Source organism: Thermobia domestica, chromosome 2, assembly GCF_964235325.1.
Source record: "Thermobia domestica chromosome 2, izTheDome1.hap1.1, whole genome shotgun sequence".
Taxonomy (NCBI): Eukaryota; Metazoa; Arthropoda; class Insecta; order Zygentoma; family Lepismatidae; genus Thermobia; species Thermobia domestica.
Window position 1 is genome coordinate 162,227,886 of NC_137455.1, and position 6,000 is coordinate 162,233,885.

The 6,000-nt window shown below is 35.6% G+C and overlaps 1 protein-coding gene across 6 annotated transcripts in view; it reads right to left on the minus strand.

Moving 5' to 3' along the window:
- LOC145676789 (armadillo repeat-containing protein 6 homolog) overlaps positions 1-5,625 on the minus strand; it is a 63,246-nt gene extending 57,621 nt beyond the window's left edge. Inside the window, exon 1 of one of the 6 annotated variants that reach the window (XM_081747593.1) lies at positions 5,467-5,625. The gene's annotated coding sequence lies outside the window, so the exon portion shown is untranslated. Of the gene's footprint in view, positions 1-5,216; positions 5,353-5,447 lie in introns of those variants that run through there. The other 5 variants (XM_081747581.1, XM_081747588.1, XM_081747599.1 and 2 more) reach the window with 5 other exon arrangements.
- Positions 5,626-6,000: the final 375 nt, after the last annotated feature.

The following is a 6,000-nucleotide window of genomic DNA, read 5'->3' on the forward strand; positions in this document are numbered from 1 at the left end:
AACCCAAACCGCTTCTCGGCTTACATCCGAGAGAAATTGTTCTCTATTTGAACTCGAAACCGGGATGATTGGCCACAAATGCGATACGTCTGCCGACTCACTCACGAAGGACTCCTGATAAAAAATACGTTGTACTGATCTTTACTTACTTGTTAATATAATTGTCAAGTGTCATTTCAGAAGAACAAAAAGATAAACAGTTGCACAAGTGAAACCATTATATAGAATTACATATAGACAGTGGCGTATTTACGATTTTGTTTCGGAGGGGGCTTTGCTAACTTTCGGGGGGAGGGGAGCTTTGCCTGAAAATGTGAAAATTCAGCAAGATATTTCAAATACTTTACTATAGTAAGATTTCGGGGGGGGCTTAAGCCCGGAAGCCCCCCCCCTAAATACGCCACTGCATATAGACAATTTTAAAAGACTGCAGAGTACAGAAGAACTCATTTAGTCCAAGTTAGTTCATTACGACTTTTATTAGTCCAAGTTAAAGAAATAAGACTCAATTTGCATATAAATAAGAAAAGGTGAATAAAGATACGAATTATTTGAGTCCACTTTGGCTCTGACCCATTTATACATAAATAGATAGCAGATACTTCTGATTTCAATAAATGCCTCTCGTGGGGTTTATATGACCCCCCCAAAAAAAAATTACGGCATTTCGATGTATTTTATCAATAGTAAACATTATTAAAACGAAACAATATTTAGAATTTTCCTTTGATTGCAATTGCATAACAATAATAATAAACTATAAAAAAGCCACAAACGAAACATTCATAAACTAATAAAAAATAATGCTTTTGTAGTATAATCTCTTTGAATAATGAATGGGGAATTTAGGTCTGAATATAATACGAATATACGAGAGTGAAACGTGATAACCCACAAATGTGTGTTCATCAAAATTTTACGAACATTTACACTTTTACAGACATTTTTTTGTTTTTTGATTTAAACTTAAACAAAAAAAACTTGGTTTAAACCAGCCAACCCTGAGAAAAAGGTTGAAAACAAAAACATACCTCCCAATTTCCCCCTTGTACCCTATCAATAAGGATTGAAAAGACTCCGAGTACGGTATTCAAAAAGCACAAACCACTATAAATATTTAACACTTAAAGGTTTGAACTATGAACATTCACTTTAGGAGGTGAAAATAATGTTCATAGGAAGATTTGCCGTGTTATGAGATACTTTCATTTGTCATTAATTTCTTTCATTGTATGCACTTTTTTCTTTATAATAACAGGACAGAAAAAAAATGGATTATTACAAACTAGTGGAAGTAGTGGAAAAAGTGCAACCAGTAGAAGAAGTGAAAGTATATCATAACAAGACGAATTTTCCTATCAATATTATTTTCATTCCCAAAGTGTATGGACTTAGTTCAAACATTTAAGCGTTAAGTATTTATATGCTTTCTGAATACTCGGAGTGTGTTCTTTATTACAGGACCAAAAACTACATAATGTCAAAATAATTTCTTCCACTCTGCGGTACGCGTGATGGCCGAAATGTAGAAAGTACAAAGTTTTAACAGGAATACTATAGCACCGCATGCACGGAGTATTTTTCTGTGTTAAAGTTATTTCTTTTACAGTGCTCTGGAACATGATAAACCACCTATATTATTAGAAACATTTTTTGACAGAACTGGCCAGTTCAAAACTACATCAAAGCAAAGTGTTATGAAATACCTGTGCGGCGGGTGTAACCAATTATTTTATTGCTTGTAATAATGACTAAAAACATTAAAAAAACAATTATGCTTGCAGATGTTATGCTTAAACAACACTTATTATACTGAACTGAAGTATAAAACTAAAATACATAGAAATTATAAACCTTTGCCATGACTGCCCCACAACACCCTATGTCTATTGAGAGAAAATGTATTTATTATGAGAGCGACAATTTCTGAAAGAAGGAAGGGAAAAAACCGCAAAGTTGCTTTCAGTCCTGTTTGCTTTTAACCATATCTACCAAATCTAATTGGTCACGTATCTACAATTGAGTGCTGCTGAAAAATTGAAGGAGATTGATTTGAAAATTTTACGGGCAAAATCTGGAACTCTTTTTATAAATTTACAAGCAGTCTGTGATCACAATCCAGTATAGATAATTAAAGAAAAAGCTTTCCCCAAACGTACACTTAATAGCATAAATATTAATCTACTTAATAACCTTCCTAACGCTAAGCAGGCTCCAATTGGACCCTAGTGCTGATTTTTTTTAACTTATTCGGAAGAACTAGGTATTAGTAAAACGATTTTTTTAATGTCTGAAAAATTCAATTCTCTTCATAATCACGACATTGTCTACGTATGGTACGAGCAAATAAATTTATAGAAACACAAATTATAACTTGAGGTACACATGAGTTGGTGACATGCTGTATTACTTGAAACAATCTCTTCATTAATTTTCGTATGTTGACAATATTGGTTTGATTCTGCGTTTCATATGTAGGTCATAGGGGCCGCGATGGCTCAGTGGTAGAGCGTTCACTTCTGGTGCATGGAATCCTTGGTTCGATCCCAGCTCGCGCCAAGTGAACTTTGTAGTGGACAAACACCGTGTGCGTGGGTTTTCTCGGGTTTCTTTCGTTTCCTCCCATTTTCTTCATTCCACTATTTCATTCATTTCACATCATCACCGTATCCTTTAGCCTAGCTGACATAATAATGGGACGTGAAACTTATTTCATTTCATTCCATGTGTTGGCCACATGACAGAACATGCTGCGATATGCGATGTGATCGCAGAAAATTTGCCACACCTATGCAGGATAGTTACCAACAAAAAAGTATAAAAACATGTCTGCTATGTGAAGATGTCTAAGATTTCCGAGACAAATACTCTGTTGCAGTAAAGCTATTGACGTTTTGTTTGAGTATACCATTGTGTGTGGCCATATGTGAAAGTTGGGGCTCAGTGGTTACTAATGTGATGGAGAAAACGCCAGCAGCAAAGGATGGACTTAGTGATGATACTGGAACGACATACTATCTTACATACATTATCCTAAATGAACAAACATTAGGATTAAAAAAAAAAAAAAGTCCTTAAAGCTGCTCTCATTACAAAACACGGTGTACTGTATCATAATAGTTTAAATATGCTTCTTGTAGCAAAATTCTTTCAAAAAATGTTATTTCACAGGTTGTAACTAGAACTAGCGATACCGCTGAAAACTATTTACCATGCTTCATGTAACGCTGTAATAATTTTTTTTTTTTTTTTTTTTTTTTGAACTCCTGCAGAAAATTTTTGACTTACAAAAGCTCATTGCAGAAAGACAAAGAAAGTTCTGCCATCGGGTGTGTTGGTAATAATACTGCACAACTGTAGTGGCTTTTGGAGGAAAAATTGAATTGGATTTAGCGTAAGAAGGCTATATGAAACGTGAATCTACAGCGTAACATGGGATCCAAACATTAGATCCTGCCGGAAATCGAATCCAGGTCTCCCGCGCTGAAGACAAGTTTGCTAACCATGCAGCGGAAAAGTCACTTGTATCTGATAATTTTTGATTTTCAGTGAACACTGTGTGTGGAAAGTATTGTGGTAAAAGTAAAGGGATTCCGCTGTAAGATGTTTTACGATTAAAGAGATTGCCTATTTTAAAAATGTAGAGGAAAGAAGACCAATATAATTTGAGTGTTCCAGAACATGATGATACAATTATTGTTTCTCAGAAGAAAATGAGAATTAAGTTGTGGTCAGTCTTTCAGGAACTTTGAAAGTTGAAGTTAATTATGTTTTAGAAATAGGGAATTTTCGGACACAAAATAAGAGTTTAGTTGATTTTAACATCCCTTTTCAGTAGGAGGCTATATAAGATGTGGACCTACTGATTAACGTGGAATCCGAACCACATGAGCTCCCGCCGGGAATCGAACCCGGGTCTCCCGCGCCAAAGTGAAAAATAAGAGACAGAATTAAAAAAAGCAGCGAAATAACTATTTTATTTCTCATAATGAGACTACTTGGTCATTTCATCCGCCAAAAGTTACCCACTTTTCATTGCATAGCAATATTGGAGTTCTTACCGGATTGACAAACATATCTAAGAGCGTCCAAGATTTTTTTTTCTAAAATATCTTAGTAAATCAAATCAGTAGGAAGTTGGTTGATTTAGAAGTAGCGTCCCATTCAGTAGCTAGGCTATATGAGACGTGGACCTACAACTTAACGTGGGATTCGACCACTAAGCTCCCGTTGGGAACCTGGTTTTCCATGCCAAAGACGCATATGTTAACCATATAGCAACGTGGGAGTTCTCAAGTCAGTAACATTTACCTATGGTGCGTGGGGCCCCTGGTTTGATCCTAGATCGCGCCAAGTGGGCTTTGTGGTGGACAAACACCCTACGCATGGGTTTTCTCGGGGTTCTCTCACACTTTCTTCATTCCACCATTTTATTCATTTCTCATCATCACTGTCTCCTTTAGACGACACGGCATAATCGAGGGGCATAAAAGTTAAAGATTTCATTTTTAAAATCAATAACGTACGCAGAGTTCTATTAACATTAACAAGTTTTTATGTTTTATATAAATCTTAATGTGATAAATAGTTATATTTGAATTTAAACCCCGAACCGCCATTACACACGCCACTGATCTGAGTAATATTCTCAATGTTATTTTAAATTCTGAGCATTAAATAAAGGGGCTATTGTTTAGCGTTGGGGGGGGGGTCGCTTTTTCAGCTACTTTTTTGCAATATTCTATTCCGATTGGGTTTAATATTTATGGTTTAATATGTTAAATTAGGATACCAACATTCAAATCAGACAGTATCACCAAGCAAGCGTTAGCGAGCGAAGGAGGGTTAGAACCCCGCAGAGCACGTTGTCTTCTGTCTTCGTTATGAATAGTTCACTTCTTTTTTCTACATAAGTCACTATAAAGTTCAAGCTCTTTAATCTAGAAATAATTAGTTAAAATTTTCATCACACTTAACTCAAACATCAATTGCTAGTTACCATTATTAACTCACTTCTCCTGTAAATCATCCTGCTTTTTTGTCAGTTTTGGCCCACCATCTCTAAATAATTAATAAAGGACTATAGAAAACTGAAAGTATGATAATGGTGAAGAAGAAAGAAAGAAAGAACCCGCCTTCACTTCCTCACTCTCGCTCGGCAATACTGAATTAAATATTAAACTTTGATACAGAAAGGAACCAACCAAGGTACTAACCTATATGGTGGACCTGTATTCTAGAACCTTCCCCAAATAACGCAATTATCCCCTAGTTCACTACACATTACTCAGTATCCCTTCTCTCCAAATTGTACCGTATTATTTTCTAATGAAATATTAATTAACATTCTCTATAGACGGCAATTAATCATAGTATAGTATACTTTCATGTTTAAGTAGGAGTAAAATATTCATTCTATATTAAACTTATACAATATTTTTCCTTACTGATGTAAATTAGCACCACCTGTCAAATTTTACAGCAGGATTTTCTTTTCGGGGTAACCGGCCAGGAACTGATACAAGGTTGGAAACTATTAAAAACGTATGAACATAGCGAAGCTTTGGGCCTCATTCCGTAAAATAAAAAAACAAACTTTCGTTAAGCTGACGAAAGCCGTTTTATAATGAGATAGGACATGGACGACTTTCGGTGAGCCCGACCTCACAAAAGGAAAGGAACGAGAATTGAAAGCGTGAAATTCTTATTTGCACTTTCAGAGGTCCATATTTACCGTACGGATCCACATACTTTTAAAATTTACAGAACAAAATTGTAATAATACACGGTGGCACAAAAGTAGTACCCATGCATTGAACAAGTATAACATTCTAATTTATGAGTTTATTTGCTTCGACTCTTCCGAGCTTAAGGTGTAAGCAGGGCCGTGCTGGGATACTAATGAGGGGGTGGACAAGTCTACGGGTCTAGGAAAATTCGGTGTAAGAAATTTCGGTGTAGGAAAATTCGGTGTAAGAAAACTCGGTGTAGGAAAATTCG